Source organism: Oxyura jamaicensis, chromosome 4 (assembly GCF_011077185.1).
Source record: "Oxyura jamaicensis isolate SHBP4307 breed ruddy duck chromosome 4, BPBGC_Ojam_1.0, whole genome shotgun sequence".
Lineage (NCBI taxonomy): Eukaryota > Metazoa > Chordata > Aves > Anseriformes > Anatidae > Oxyura > Oxyura jamaicensis.
In genome coordinates this window covers 17548737-17564361 of record NC_048896.1, presented here as the reverse complement: position 1 = coordinate 17564361, position 15625 = coordinate 17548737, and the positions used below count along the sequence as shown (strand labels likewise).

General features: G+C 56.0%; 1 protein-coding gene across 3 annotated transcripts in view; it reads left to right on the top strand.

The window, feature by feature from the left end:
- PAK3 (p21 (RAC1) activated kinase 3) overlaps positions 1–15625 on the top strand; it is a 113755-nt gene that overhangs the window by 50344 nt on the left and 47786 nt on the right. Inside the window, exon 1 of one of the 3 annotated variants that reach the window (XM_035323703.1) lies at positions 51–109. The exons of the other annotated variants lie outside the window; for them this stretch is intronic. The gene's annotated coding sequence lies outside the window, so the exon portion shown is untranslated. Of the gene's footprint in view, positions 1–50; positions 110–15625 lie in introns of those variants that run through there. 3 annotated transcript variants of the gene reach the window in all.

Genomic DNA, 15625 nt, shown 5'->3' with positions numbered 1-15625 from the left:
GCGGCGGGAGGGGAGGGGGCGGCGGCGGGGCCGGGCCGGGCCGGGCCGGGCGGCAGCAGCGGCACCACCACCACCAGCAGCAGCGGCAGCATGACGGCGGCGGCAGCAGGTAGCGGGGGCACCCCGCGGGGTAGGGCCGGGCCGGTGACACCTGTGCTGGGAGGGGGAGGGGGAGGGCTGCGCTGGAAATAACTGCCTTTTTTTTTTTTTAATTTTTCCCCCTTTTTATTTATTTATTTATTTATTTATTTATTATCCCCCGTCCTCCCGCTGCGCTGGCCCCGGGAGGAGGCTGGGGAGCGATCGCGGCCCCCAGCTGCCTCCGCTGGAGGCCTGCCGGTTGTGTGTGCCCCCCCCTCCCCGTGCTGTCCCCCCCCGGCTCGGCTGGGGCTGGGGAGGCTGCGGTCCCTGCCGCGCTGCCACCTGCCTGCCCCGGGGAGCGGCCGAGGCCCGAGGGGAGGCCGAGGCCAGATGTCCTCCCGCTCCTCCCCCCGCTCCTCCCCCCCGTGCCCACCCACCCACCTTTTCCTGGGGCCGGGGGGATGCCGGAGGCAGCCCCTCGGAGGCCGCCGTGGGGCGCAGGGCGGGAGCGGAGGCCTCCGAGCACCTCGGCCCCAGCCTGGGGTGGCCGCGGAGGAGCCTCGGAGGCGTTTGGGCAGCGGGTGCCCGGCGGCACGAGCACGAGGCCAAGTCAAGGGGGAGCTGGGGGCGGTCGGGGCTTCGGGCCGGGGGAGACCGGGGCACGGAGGCCGCCGGCACCTGGTGCGTGGTGTGAGCGAGCCTCGAGCCCGGGTGTGCTGCCACGAGGCCCGGCAGAGCAGGGGGATGCTCGCGGCCTTCGCGGGCACGGGGCCGGGCAGAGGCGGCGGCGCGGTGTGCTGGGGTGCTGGCCGCACGGCTGGGGCTCCGCACCCCCACCTGTGTGCGCGGCGTCTCTTCCCCGAGTGGCTCCGGATAACTAAAAGTAAGCCTCAGGAGCTCCTGTGAGCCCTCAGCTCCTGTTACAGGATTAAGTTTCCCGGCTCGTAGGCCGCCGCTCACAGCACCAGCTCGGGACGCGGCTGTGGCAGCAGTGCTGTGGGAGGCAGTGCCCAGGGCGAGCTGCTCTGGCTGTCCCGGGCACCCCGCTCCCCTCGGGGCCTTAGCACGGGCCTCGTAGCGCAGCTGGCAGGGGCTTTGTGCCCTTGACACCAGCAAGCCCCGAGAGGCTGGGTGAAATCCTGGTCCCACTGAGGCTGGGGAGCGTTCCGCTGTTGGCTGTAGCGGAGGACTTCAACTTGCACAGGCTAGAAAGAAGTCGGCACAAGGCCTTCCTCCTCTACCCCCCGTGTTTCTTAGCGAGGTGCAGGTGAGAGCAGTCCAGCCCGGTAGGGTGCTGCCCACCCCAGCTGGTTCCTGGCCTGCCTGCTCTGTGGTGACGGTCCCATTGCAGGTCCTGTTTCCTTTCCTAGAAGCTTCCTCTTTTTCCTCCAGTGGTTTAATGGTGCCTCTGGATCCAGGCGTTCCTGGAGCTGATGGTGAGCTGCGGTCAAGCACAGCCTGGAAGCTGGAGGCCTCTCAGATCCGCCTTCAGCTCCTTTGTTTCAGCCGTGGCTGCACAGAGCTGCCTGTGGGGACGTGTTGCCAGATTTGCCTTCCAGCCCTGCTCTGAGTGGGCTCCCTGTGACTCTGGGATGTTAACAAGGCTTTCGGGCTGTGCCTGCCTGGTTTGAGCACTGCTTCCTGCTCCTTGCTGTGCTGCACAGTGGGCATCCTCAGGCCTGGGCAGGTGGAGATACTTGTCTCAGACCCACTGTCATTGGTGTGTCTCCTGCTCCTGGGGCTAACTGTGTATTGGAATAAATACCAGCAACGTAAGGAAGTGTCCGTGGCTCGTTAGTGCTTTGTCTCAGTGCTCCGACTTTTGGAGATCTTTTCCAGGTGCGATCAGTGACGGGGGAACATCAGCGGATGTGGCATGTGCGCAGCTGACAGCAAACGTAGGGTGTGCTCTGCTGGGGGCAGCTAAGGGACTGCCCAGGTGGCGTGTTACGTGGGGCGGCTGAAAGGAAAGCTGGCTCTGGCGTGAGCTGGCCTGGGGGCTGTGCTGAGGCGGGGAACGGGCTGCAAGGAGGCCCTGCCCTCCGCAGGCAGCGTGGGACGTGCCAGGTGGGCTCCCCATGCCCTGGGAGGGCTGCACAGCACCCGTGTGCTCAGCCCCGCCAACCGTGGTCTTGGTGGTGGGATCTCCTGTCCCCAGCTGGTGGAGCTCCCCAGCGCAGGAGGCCCTGGGCAGGGAGGAGGTGCCACCAGCGGGTTCGCTTTGCTCTGATGACCCGTGGTGATGACCGTGCCTCAGGAATGCGAGGGTCAAGTAGCGTCATTATACGTTCAATTAGCTTATTTCCTGATGTTTTTTATCGTCAGTTGTTTACCTAGTGACGTATTGACAGACACAACTGGTTCTTGCCTGGTCCAGAGCAAAGTGCTGCTCTGCCCTGGAGTCTTCCCGTTGGCAGAGCTGGTGCAGGACAAGGCAAAGCTAAGGTTGGATACACCTCCTCTGCCCCGGTCTTGTGTGCGTTTTCCTCACCATCAGAAGCAAATGGAGGCAATTTGGATCCCGTTATATCTTCCCCGCTGTGTTCAGGACGTTTTGGGGGGAGTTTAAGTGCTTCTTTGTAATCCTGAGAGCAAAAATCTGCTTTCTCAGAGACACGGAAGCAAAGCCATCGACTTCAGAAAGGGGTGCCACGTGCACGTGCTGGAGATAGGTGTGCATTGATCCAGCTTGCTGCACGTGCCTTTTGCTCTCCTGTGAGACAACGTGTCGCAGAGTTGCTTCTGTCCAGCCTGGGATACCCTGTGAGCCTGAAGCCCCCCCACCAGTTCAACCCCGAAGTACCACGCAGGCTCCAGCACGGACATTCTCATTTCCTTTCTAACCCAAGGTGCTGGAAACGCTCTGGCACCTCGGCGGGCTCCCCGTTGCTTTGCAGCGTGCACGCGTGGCTGGCAGCAGGTGACGGGGGGCACTGAAACGCCTTCTCTTGCCGTCACATCACCTGGGAGCGCTCGGCAGGCAGTGCTGGGGCAGGGACAGCAGCTGCGTGCCCCCGCTCCCCGTCCTCTGCTGGCAGGCATAAATCGTGTGCTTTGGCTGGGAAGGGCACTGGAAAGTACTTCTCTGGAGGGCTGTGAAAGGCCTCGTGTTTTCCTTGTGCTGTCTCCTCCTCCTCTATTCCCTCCTGTGAGGGAGAAAATCCTCTGGATGAGAAATTTTCCAGCGCTTCCCTGCAGAGAACTTGGGTTCGTCCTGCAGTGCCCAGATGCCAGCTCGTGTTTATCAGGTGCGCCCGGCCCCTCCCCAGACGCCACGTGGGGCTGCTGGTGCGCAGTGAACCTGGCAGGGAGGGATGGCAGTCGCACAGCAGAGCTCCTGGGCGCTTGCTAACGTTGGTTGTAATGTCTCCTACCATCAGAGGCAAGAGACTGCGGACTGGGATTTGGGATGCGCTCATGGTGTCACCGGCAAAGCCGTCAAATGTGTGTCTGCAGAAATGGAGGCTTGGAAAGTGCCTTTAATTGTGATTCCGCTCTGCTCAACACAGATTGTCATGCTTTGAGCTCAGGTTTGTTTGTACCAGGAACAGACATTGATACCACAGCTCCTGTTGGGGCATGAATATTTCAACAACTGAAACGATGCCTGCCTGCTCCAGAAAAGAGCTGCTTACACCCTCGTTTGATCTTTTTAGGCAGCCTAGTCAGCTCAGGTCGGCATCCCGGTTATTTCTTTCCTCCTGGTACGGTCTCTGTTAGCCATGCTGTGCTGTTGCTCTCCCCTTTTCGTCGCAGAGGCTCTGGGAACTCAAGCTGGGAAGAGGTGAGATTCCTAGCAAGGAAAAAAGACCACAGCAGCCAGAACCTGCTTCCTGTTTCGTTTATTGCTGAGAAAGCACCTGGCCTGCATCTCGCAGCGTGTGTGAAACATTGAGGTGGGGTAAAATTGGAAAGCCTCTGGAGCAGCAGTCTGAGGGAACAGTCCCCTTTCATTTCTGCCCCACACCTCTCTGCTCTTCCGTGCTCTGTCAGTCTCCCTCCTCCTTCCTGCGCTACGGGAATGCAGGATCTTCCTCTTCAGTGACACTAATGACCAATGTCTCCAAAGCCTCTCATTAGGGATCGCTTCCTTCCTACAACCGTGATCTGACAACAGCTTTTGAGCAGCTTGCTCCTCGGGGCATGCCCTGTCCTCTCCTCCGGTGTGCGGGTGGCCGGCGCCAATGCTGGGCTTCTTCCCGCAGGGAGGGAACGCGGTAGGAGTCGGGGTGTGAGGCGGTAGGGACTGGGGTGCGAGGCGGCTTCCAGCTGGAAGTCTCGGTGTGGTATTTCTCTCTTTAGTCCCGTAGTGATGCAGGAGGTTAGGTACCTGTTCCTCGAGTGTTGTTCCTCATGCTGTTTGCGCTGGTTTCCATTGGCACAGCAGTGTCCTCTCTGTGTGAGGAAGGCGGCTGTTGGAGCGGATCTCCTGTGAACTGTGTGCGTATCCTGTGCAGAAGCATCTAGCGAACGTCATCCCAAAGTCAACACACAACAGGACTTAATTTGGGGCAAGGAGAGGGGAAAACGATGACCTTGCGTATTCCAGTAGCCTTTGGCATGTAAGCTTTCGTTAGACTCGTGCCTTCGGTTGGCGGGTTCACCAGGCAGAAGACTCCTTGCGCTTACGCTCAGATCTGCCCGGCAGGGCTGGGGAGACCCCACGGGGAGATGTGTGGAGCTGCCCGTGCCCCGAGTGCTGGTTGCTTTGCTGCAGAAGGGGTGGTCGGAGCTGGCCGCGCTCCCTCCCAGCGCGCTCGCTGTGCTCCAAACGGTGGTGCCCAGAGGGCAGCGAGCAGCGGCTGCGTGCCTCGGGTTTTTCTCTGCACTTGCGGAGCGAGGATCCCCAAGCATGTTTTCCATGGAAGATGTTTTAAAGGTTGCTGGCGAAGGGCTGGAATTCAGGTCTGGGGAACAAACGCTGGTGTGCTTGGCGGGGCAGGCTGCTCACACGGCTGCCCCAGGCACGCTGCTGAGGACAGGCCCTGCTGCCGGTGGTCCGCGGCTCCTCAAGGTGGCTGGAACACCAAGGGTGAAGTCAGATGGCCACAGCCGTCAGCAGGGAGCTGGCAGAGCAGAAAAAGCCAACAGTGAGAAGCAAAAGCGCCTCGGGTTTTGTGTCCTGACCTAACTGAGGGGAGCAGTGCGTTGGCGCGACGGGGAGCTTGCACACCCAGCCCTGGGGGTGCTTCGGTCACTGTGGGCCCGCACCGCCGCACGCAGGTGGTGCAGGGTGGGGTGGTACCTCCTGCCCTTCCCAGAGCAGAGCCGTGGCATCTCCATCTCGCAGTGAGAGCGGAGCCCCCACCCTGAGGCTGCGAGGCCCGGCTGAAACGCGTGCCCGAAGGAGGCCTGTGGGGTGCGGAACTGCTCCTTGTCACGTGCCCCGTGCTAACCACAAGGAACAGGGATCGGGAGGTGCTCGTGCGTGCGTGCAGCAGAAATTTGGTGGCCTGCGATTCTTTAGAGTCAAAGGCATCTCCCGCTCCGCCGTCAGCACCGGCTGGTCGCCGAGCTGTGCCGTAAGGTGGCCGCAGCACGTCGTGCAGCGCGGCCTGCGATGGAAGAGGCAGGGGCTCTCAGGACCTGGGATTTAAAGGCTTTTTAGACGCTTGGCGTTGCCTTCCCCTTGTACGTGTCTGGGAGAGGTGTCCCTGTGTGCATACATCTCATATGCAAATGCGTTTTGAGTCGATGCGCGATCTGCCTGTATTTAGAAAAGGAGTAGTTTGGAGAAAGAAGCCTCCAGGAAATGTCGGTTTGTGCGAGCACAGTGGCTGTGCTCTGGGGGGGAGGAAGGGGTGGGGATGAGGGGGAGGCTCACTGAGGTTTGTCTCTGCTCTTGGAGCATTTTGGGAAAACTCCAGCCAAGGCCCACATACAGTCAAATGAATCAGCCTCCCGTTCTGCCATAAGTAATTGGCAGCTTGAGCTGCAATGCAGTTTTGATGTACGGCTAACACGGGTGGAGTGAGGGGAAGCGCTGCAGTGGCTGCTTGATGCTGCGCTGGCCTTTGCACGGAGCCTTTGGGCTACTGGGGAGCCATTGTAGGCTTCTTCCTGAAAGGCCGGGATTTGCTGCCGACCGTGCTCGTGCTCGAGTCTTGAGGCTGTCCCTGCTGTTATCAGGTGTAGAAAATGCATTTCTTGTTGCATACAGGCATAGAGGGCACTCTAAGCTGGCGCTCGGCACAGGATTTCCGTGGAAGAGTCTCGTTTTGTAATAACTTGACAGAACATTCATGTTCTTAGAGGAGTGACTGTTCCTGTCCTGACAAATAAAGCCTTTTGGCCTTCTACTTCTGTGGCAAAATGAAATCCACTTGTTTTCTAAAGCATCTGGTGCCAATTCAGACTCAGAGCTTTCTGTGTCTGCTGTAGGATTTCCAGTGGGCTCGGAAAACTTACCAGACAAGCTCAGCATTCACCGCTGGAAGGATCTGGGGTAACTGGAGGGCTTTCTTGTCCTGGAAACAGGACGTGTAGCAGTTGCCCTTGGCGGTCTAAGACTTGCCAAATGCCTTTTATTTCCTGTTGGAAGCATAGTTTTACATGGGAGGACTGTGTTACTTACACGGCTCTAGTATCTGTTGGTAAATACTGCCTTTAATAGCACATGCTTCACCTCAGCAGGATAACAACAGTGAGGGATAAATGCCCAGCAGTGAAACGTTTGTGTTCTTTGCAGTGTTTTGTAAATACCACAGGTATGATTTTCATGTAGCATTTGAAAATACATTATAAACAGGTTACTTTGGGGATCCTGGAGTCGTACATGTGACCAGTCAGCCTTGGAGTATCATTCATGGCCAGGGCTTTGCTGAGCTAAATGCTGTCTAAACAGAGAGAAGACAAGCCTGGCCTTGAGGTATTCTTCCATGGGATTGCCTCGTGCGGGCAGCATGTGGCCCTCCCCCCCCCAGCTGGTCTGCAGGGGAAGAAAACATTCCCAGGGAGTGCAAATGTGAAGTCTTCCTGGGGGCAAACCGTGGGGTTGTCTCCGCAGCGTCTTGCACCAGAAATGAAACACAAAAATGTGGAGTTCTGCCTGCACCTTTGCAGGGAGCAGGGCTCCTGGATGTCTAGAGATGGAAGCACGCAGAATGGCATCTCCTTCCCGTGCGTGCTTCCCTGCACAACAGCACTCCTGCTTGGTGGGGGCAGCGCTCCGTGTGTAGCTGGAGAGAGCTTATATCCAGAGCAGTTGGGCTGAAGTTTGCTTTCTCTCTCTGGTTCACTGGCCAAGTGCTTGTTTTGTTCGGCATACCTTTAAATGGACGCTGTTTGACCCTGTTCTGGAATGGAGCTGGTATTTCTACGTGTAAGTAACCTTTTTCTTTCCTGAACAAGGTCACTGCACCATGATGCAGTAATCCTCTGCCTGTGGGATAAACCACGCTGTCTGTGTCTCCGTCTCCTACCCTTATCTGTGTTTGTTCTCTCTTCAGGTGTGCATGGGGGGAGGAGAAATGTGGGGAGAGCACAAGTTCCGATTCTGGCCTGTTAAACTATGTTTAGAGAGAATAATGCCTGGTTGTGAGATGCGGAGGGTGTTGTCTCACAGAGCTATTGCTTTGATACTTTATCCACAAAGCGAAGCTCCCGAGTCTCAAGTCAGAAGAGCCTGGGGATGAAATTACACCTTTGCCAGGCTCTGACAGGTTAAACTTTACAGAGATGCAGGCAGCAAATTATCCACGGGCTGAATTGCAAAGGAGGGCTTTTAAAAGGGCTGTAAAAACCTGTCGAGGAGATTGAGTGGATAAAAATAGTAAGTTCTTGCATCCTTCTTCTTGTCTGTCGAGCTAAAAGCCATCTGCAGAGGAAGGACCGTGTCATTATCCTGGTGTCAGCCCAGAGGGACCCGCGAGGTGGGGCCGTGCCGCTGGGGCTGGGACAGGGCAGCAGGGAGCTGGCAGCAGGACCCAGCCCTCCTGCTGCCTGGCCCGGCGGACCGAGTTCCCTCCCTGCTTCCCGCGGTTTCTAATTTGTCTTGGATGTGTCCGTGTGCTTTTTCCGGGGTCACTTTACACCACAATACAGCCCGAGGTGTGCCCGAGGAGGGCTGGTCCGTACCTCCTCGCTTCCTTTAGGACGAGGTAGTGCGGCTGCCTGGGCGGCCAGGGGCGACGCGGCGCGTCTCTCCCAGTCCCGTGCTCCCGTGTAACCCGAGGTGGTGCCACCTCAAGCGCATCAAGGTGCCAGTGATGTAATTTCAAACTGTCTGCCCTGAGCGCCAGCCAAGTCGGGCAGGCTGTGCGTGCGTACGACGGGGCTGGCTCTGATCCCGTCCGCTTTCCCAACTAACAGGTCGAGGATGGGCAGGGCTTGGTTCAAAGGGAAACCGGCTGCCTGAGCAGAGAAGGCAGAGCAGACGTCCTAGTGGCTGATAACATCTTTCACCTGCTCCAAGGAAGTAGCCCCTCAGCCGCTGTGCGGCTCTGAGGTCTCTTGAAGGTAAGGACGGACAAGGTGAGCGATCAGGCTACAAGGTCTCCGCAAACTGCTTGAAAAGCTGGCAGGCCCTCACTGGGGGTCGATGCTACAGCGACGGAGCTATCGAAGTAAGGCGTCTGGAATCACCAAGACCTGATGGGTGGTCACTGTAATGCAATGCTTTTTAGCATTGTTCGGAGCATTGCCGGGGTAGAGCACGTGTCCTAAAGCTGGAAGTGGGCTCCCTTAGCTGTCAGCAGGACGAGTATGCCGGACACCATGCAGGGCACGTGTCTGTGGGTACGGTTCTGCACTCACACGCCTCTACGGCCATCAAAACAAACGTGAATCCAGTCTGTAGGGCAAGCAGAGGAGCTTGGATGGGGCTGTGCCCGTCTGTGGAGACTCAGCAATGTCCAAGCAGTCCCTGTTCCAGGCACTGGAGACACCAGTAACAGCCGCTGTATCCCCCCGGTAACATTCTGTGCCTTGCAATCGTCCCCACCTTATTGTGTCCCCAAATCCAGGAGTCTTCCCCCAGAGTGCTTCGCTGACATCATCTTCGTCCACGTTTCAGCTGTGCCGCCTCTGTTGGTGAACCAGGCTCTGTAGAGTTTTGTCCAGCGTCTGAACGTTTTAATGGAGGAGGGGAAATTTCCAAACGAGATTAATTCATTGCGTTCCTCTGTCGCTGCCTGGCATTAGAGAGATCCTGGCGAATGAGCTCGTACTGCTTCCTTGGCCTTGCTGGTTTGCTTCTGCTAAATTCTGGCAGAATGGTCGTGCCCGGACTGCAAGGGCTGACCGTGACGTGGATAAAACCCGGTCCCAGCAAATGCCCAGCCACCAGTTATGGTAGCTTGGATGTTCCCAATAGGCGACACTTCAGAGCACCATTGATTCTGATTTCTTAGTGCAACTTGCGATTTACTGAGTTGCAGCTGAAAGCCTGCAACTGGGGAAAAGCTGAAAGCAGCTTTCCCCTGTCCTTAAAGGGTCATCCCCGACCTGCCCGTGTTTGCAAACTGCAGAATCACAGCTTAAAAGAAGTCCTCTGAACATGCACAGCCGAGTGCAGTACCTTTCCCTTTGCACTTAGATTTAAAACCGAACGTCATAAAAACAACTTCCAGTGCTTTGATGTGGGCTCATAATTTTCTCATGGATGCCATTAATATTGCATGCCCCTTTGCTGCTCCGGGGCGGGTGGCAGCGCTCGTGAGCAGCAGCCAGCGGTGAGAAAGGAGCTGTTTTCCTGGCGGGGAGTGAGATTTAGGCCAGCTGTGGGTGCTGGAACCACATCTTAGAGGCTGTCCCTCTGCGCTCTCCCTTCCCATGCTTTGCCTGAGACCGCAGCGAGCGGAGTTTCTGGTACCCAGCACCCTGCAGCCTGCTGAGCTGCATTTCTGCCTTAACGTCCGGGCCCCGTGCTCAGGCAAAAGGAGAGCCTGAATCACGGTCACGTTGGGCTCCTGTGCTGGCGCTCCAGGAAGTCGATAGCCCTCAACTCGAGGGACTCGCCTGATTAAAGCCGTTTAATTGCAAAGTAGTCAGCAACAAACGACGCCCTTGCTTCGGTTTGGGCTGGGCTTGAAACTTGGCATCTCCCCCTGCGCCCTTTCAGCACAACAAAACAAACTCCATGCAGCATCCAGGTGAGCTCTGCATACAGGGGATGTTTCTTCCCACGGGTTGGATTGCTTTGCAGTCAGACGTCTGGGATCTGAATGGATTTTCAGCCCGTGTCAGAGCTCGGTGATGAGATTACTTCCAGCAAGAAATAACCCGTCACTGCTGCTCTCTCAGTCTGTGTTAGCTATCTCACAGGGTTTCGTGACACAGCTGCCACCTCAGAGGGCTGTCCTCATGGAAAAGAATGGCCTTTGGCCCAATCCTGCCTCCAGGTTTGTGGTCTGCCCCCAAGTTTCCATTTAATTTACAGAATTGAGGTTTATAAAATAGCTGTGTTTAACACCTGCATCAATTCCATCTCGATGTGGCGCCTTCTAAACAGCATCTGCAATAGGAACGTGGTCTCGAGCTTCCTGGTGTTTCCCAGCGCGCATTTGTCCTTCAGCTCCCTTTCAAGCTGCTCTCCCTCTCACAACCTTTCCTTTCCCTGCAGAGCTCCTGAGGTAGGCATTTTGCAGCTGCCTGCAGGCGTTGGCCGCTCACCCAGGAAAGGGCTCCTGCCCCGGAGGTGTTTCCTTGGAGGCGAGGAGGAGAACGCCCAGTTCTGCCATCCCAGCGGCCTTTAGAAAAATGGATACGTGGTTCTTGGGGGGCAAACCAAACCTTCTGCAAAGGCTTAGGAAATGTAAGTGATTCATCTCCGTTTATACGATCTACAGACTAGGGTCCTGTGTTGTGCTTTAACACAGTGCCCTGAATCAGAATCGGATCGAGGCGCTCTGTTACGGTTTGTAGCAGCCAAAGTCACGTTAGTGCTGATGTAAATCCTAAAAGAGTGAACGATTACCTGCGTAAGCATGGCTGAGATCCATCAATAACACTGCAAACCCTTCTGATAAAGGCCCCGGCTGTCAACGGGGGTGAGGTTTTGCTGAGCTGGGAACAGCGCAAGCCCACACAAAGCTGGCACGGCGTCTGCCGGGGTGGCCAGCCGCGTACTGACCCGTGTAGGTACTGCGTGGGATCAGAAGGCAGGAGAGGAACTGGGCTGCTGCTTGTCTTCCTCATTCTTTTCCTCTGTGGAAACCAGTGGAACTAGTAAAAGGTGAAGGGGCCGAGCACTGCCTTCTGTATGCTCCTGAAGCAGGCAGTAACTTCGCTGCTGTGTTGCTGAATCCCATCCTGTTCCTTGAAAGCGAATGAATCAAGTTTCGGCCGCGGTCGGCAGGAAGCGTAGGGGTAAGATGTTGAGCACCGGGAATTTGTCTGAAGGCTGTCGGGGAGTAGCTGCAGGAATGGTGTGGCTTCAGCTGGAGGCCCGGCGTGAGGAGCGAGCAGGCCGTGCGGTGAGGTTTGGTTCTCAGGTCAGGCGTTTCTGAAGGGAGGTTGGGACCAGCTCTGCTTTGCCAAAGAGAACTCGGAGGCTCTCTGTTCCATTGTCGGGCGGTGTTTGTTTGTTACATGAAATGCTTGACAGAAAGGAATTGTTACAGTGAGAAGTGCAAGTGCCAAGTAAAACATGAAGAGAGAGTGACTTGAAATAGAGCTGGGGATTTCTCTGAGAAGCACAAATCCCGTTTTCAATGCATTCTTTAATGCCACATCTTAGATTTTCCTTGATAGCATTCCTACTTGATAGTATTTCTAATCAGCGGGCCCTTATCCGTTCTCCACCAGAATTAGTTGCAGCTTAATGACATATTGTATTGGTTCTTTATCACTCAACTTGCCAAGTCATTTATCTCTTGGAAGGATGGAGAGGAGAATTTACGGCCTCTCTGTCCCCTGATGTTCTGCCGCACACGTGTGTATTCCGCAAAGCCTGGTGTGTTATCTGCAATCGCACACCTAGAAAGGGAGGTGTTGCACGCCGCCCGCACTGCTAAGCCAGCCAAGTCATTTTAATGCCCCGCTACCCTGTGTCCACAGAGCTTGGCAGAAAGGGGATTAGTGAGATACGTGGATGATACACAGCCATTTCTGCTCTGCACACACACAGTGCTCACACGCGCACAAATTGGATTTGGGGCAGCTGTTGCCAACAAGTTTCCAAAGGGGATTTTTTCCCTGGGCGAAGAGTCGAGGTGTGGAAATCCTGGGGCACCAGAACAACCGCGGTTTTCTCTTCTGGGGACGGAGCTGTCACTGCAGCAGGAGGAGAGGGAGCCAGGGAGGGGGCCGCATCCCGTGCCAGCTGCCCGGAGGAGCCAGCTCGGGTTTGTCTTTAAGAACTGCAGGCGCAGCTTTGGCTGCAGAATAGACTTCGGTCCTTTGACTTGCAACGAAATGAAGGCAATCCATCCTGTCAGCCTGGGAGGAGGAAGTTCTGGGCTCGTCAGAAAAGTGGCGGTGGCTGAACTGATGCAGCTGTAAATCACCTGCTCCAGTGGTGGGGATGACTGGGCGTCAGGGCGCTCGAGCAAGTTCCAGACTTCGCTCCAGTCCGTTTTGTGCAGCTGGGTTGTCAAATTAAGTACTGCTGGAAGAGTTGGGCCTGTTTTAAATGCGTTGGCATCAAAGCTTAAATCATAATAAAATGTTTCCTAAGGAGAGTCTGGCCAGTGTCTTCAGCGGCCTCAGTCTGGATGAGGAGGCAGGAAGGAAGGCGGGGGAGCAGGTCCCAGTCCTGGTGGTCTGCTCCTCACTGGTGGGAGCTACCGTGCCTAGGGCCAAGCTGCACGAACGTGTGCCCAGCCTTTGTCACAGCTAGCCCGAATCCCTTCAGTGGCACCTGGGGCCAAGTGACCAGATGCAGGAGGTGTAGAGCAGGCACATCTTCTGTCCTGCCAGCTCTCGGGGGGAAGAAGCCCCCCGTTCCTGCATCTGGCAGAAAGGCTTTTGCAGCGTCACGCGGCTGTGTGCACGTTAAGAGCATGGGGCCTGTGCCCTCCCTCCCTCCCCAGAGCCATCAGAGAAGCTCCTAGGCCAGGATGGTTGCTCACTTGCTACAGCTCGCATGCTGTGCTTGGAAGAGCTGGTTGGTGTTCAGTCCAGCATCGCAGATTCACGAGAAGGGCAGATCCAAATAGCCTGGGGGCACTTTTGTCAGAGAGCCACAATAATAATGGGAAATAACGGCCACAGCTCACCTTCTACCTCTTCCAAGCCCTCCCCAGCCATTAGCTAATTAATAACCTGCGCGGGGTCCCTGGGAGATGGCCAGCTGCTACCTAAGGGACGGGAAACGCCGATTCCTCCATTTCATCCAGAGGCGGCACCTTCTGATGAAGCCTTCCCGAACAGGGGCAAGTTCCCGTGAAAAGGTTCTCGTGCGAGCTGCTGACACGTAAGTCGCTGAAAAATTCATGGCCAGGTCTAGTCAGAGACCCGGGCTGTCCTGGGAGCGTGGCCTGTGTCTCCTGGATTGCCGTGTGTCTGTGGGGAGACAGAGCCCCGAGTGCAGCACGGGTCCCAGGAGGCCAGGGATTCGTTACAGCGTAATTGCAGCCGCTGAGCAGGGGGGAATTGAGGCACGTCGCAATTATGCAACTGGCTGGAGGTCCCGCGGTAAGTCGCTTACCGAGCAGAGAATGTCAGGATTCTGGCACTTCTCCGCAGGGAGACAGTGGGGAGAGCCCTTTTCATCTTGGATCCCATGTGGATGCTGAAATGCAGGTTTTCCAAGGCCCTCGGCTCCCCTGGAGAGGAACAGAAATGATGGGGACACCAACAGCAGGACGAATCAGTTTTTTGAAAGTATCAACATAGCCGAAGGGGAGGCTGCAAAGACAGAGGGATGTGGTCAGTGCCTGTAGCAAAGGCAGTGCCGTGTACAGGTGGACCTGCCTCTGCAGACGGGCAGGGTGCTTGAACACCGAAATGCTGAGGTACGCACAGCAGAGAGCGCGCACCTTTATAAGGACAGCACAGACGTCTGGCAGGTAGGATTAATGCTGCAAACCGACTTGATTTTTCAGGCCAAGAGGGGTGATAACGCTCATTTTCTGTAGATCTTTATCTGGCCTGGGCTGCCACGGTTGGTGGGTAGCTAACGAGTGCAGAAACATCAGGGCAAAAGATTTTGCTGTCACTGCCCTCAACTGGCAGTGATTGCTCTTCTCCGGAGGGCAGGAGATGCTCTGGATTGAATGCAGACCATAGATCTGAAATATCAGGCAGTGCGTGTACAGGGGACAGAGCCTGGGAGCTCGGGTTGTGTGTCTGGGCTGGAGAGCTCCCAGCTGCTGGTGGGGAGTGCTGGACAGCAAGAGGAGCTGGGCTCCTGGGCTGGACGTCAGGGACAGGTGGTGGCATGCGTTTGTTTATCTTGGTATTACGTCCATAAATGTATTAGGACAAATTGGACTAGTAATTTAATCTGTGCATTGATTTCCTAATTTACAAGCTCCTGGCAGAGTGGTGCCTGCGTTCTGGCCGGCTCAGGTAAGCTCTGCTCCGCTTCCCTGGCCACGGCCGAGCGGTTTCTGGTCGCAGAGGACAGGCTGCGTGGTGCGCTCTGCAGCCTTCTGTCCTTTTTCTCCTCTAGGTCAAGAGGCTGAGACTCGGCGTTTGGCAGCTGAGAGCCCAGGATCCCAGTCCTGGCTGTGCAGACAAACGTGTGATCTGTCTACCAAGGACGCACTGGTTGCTCCAGAAGCAGCCAGGGCGTTCTGCTCACAAAGGCGAGGAAGTGGAATTCAGTTGTTAGAGGAGCGTTCAGCTCCTCGGGTTGGAAGGGCCCAGAGAAACCTGCGGCTGCATTGCTAGGGTCTGTTCCCTGACTTCGCTGGGGACTGAATAAGGCTCTGAATGTGTTGAGGTCCTTGCGCTTTTAGCCGTAACGCTGATGCTGATAAGCAGAATTGAGTTAAACGGTAAGAGAGGAAAGAGCTGTCTTCCCTGTGCTGTTATCTGGTTTCTCCTGATAGAAGTGTCTGCGTCTGGATTGTTTTAGGTTTGGTTTTGTTTTCCCATGGTATCATGCTCCCTTTAATAAATAATTTGTGGTTCTTTGTGACAATTTTCTTTACTCCTGAAGAGAGGAGATCCAGTTTCATATCCCTTCTGGCTTTGAGGTGTGTAGTTGCAAACAGCTTCCACCGTCTCTTTTCTTCCTAGCATTGCCTCCTCTTTTCAGTTGTGCCTGGACCTTGGGAGAATTTTGCTTAGTGCAAGGTAAATATTTGCTCTTTTCTGGCACACCAAGGTTTTATTGCCTTATTTTGTTTCTGATGGCAGACGAGCTGTTTGAGATGCAAGGAATGATTGATTTTGCAGAAGAACCTTCAGCTCTGAAAAGCGGGAGGATGCTTTCTTCCAGGTGTGGAGGCTAAACAAACAGGATGGCTTGTTCATAGAGGCTGCTCTTCAGCTTCCCTCTGAAATCCACCACAATGGGGGGGAAAAAACACCCCGAACACTTGCTACAGTACATCTTTGGCTAGTTTTCCATGTCGTTTCTCCTGGCCCAGGTCTGCGTGCTGCCCTGGGGTGAGGCAGATCTCTGACCTGCTGAGCTGGGCCAGCACAGATCGGG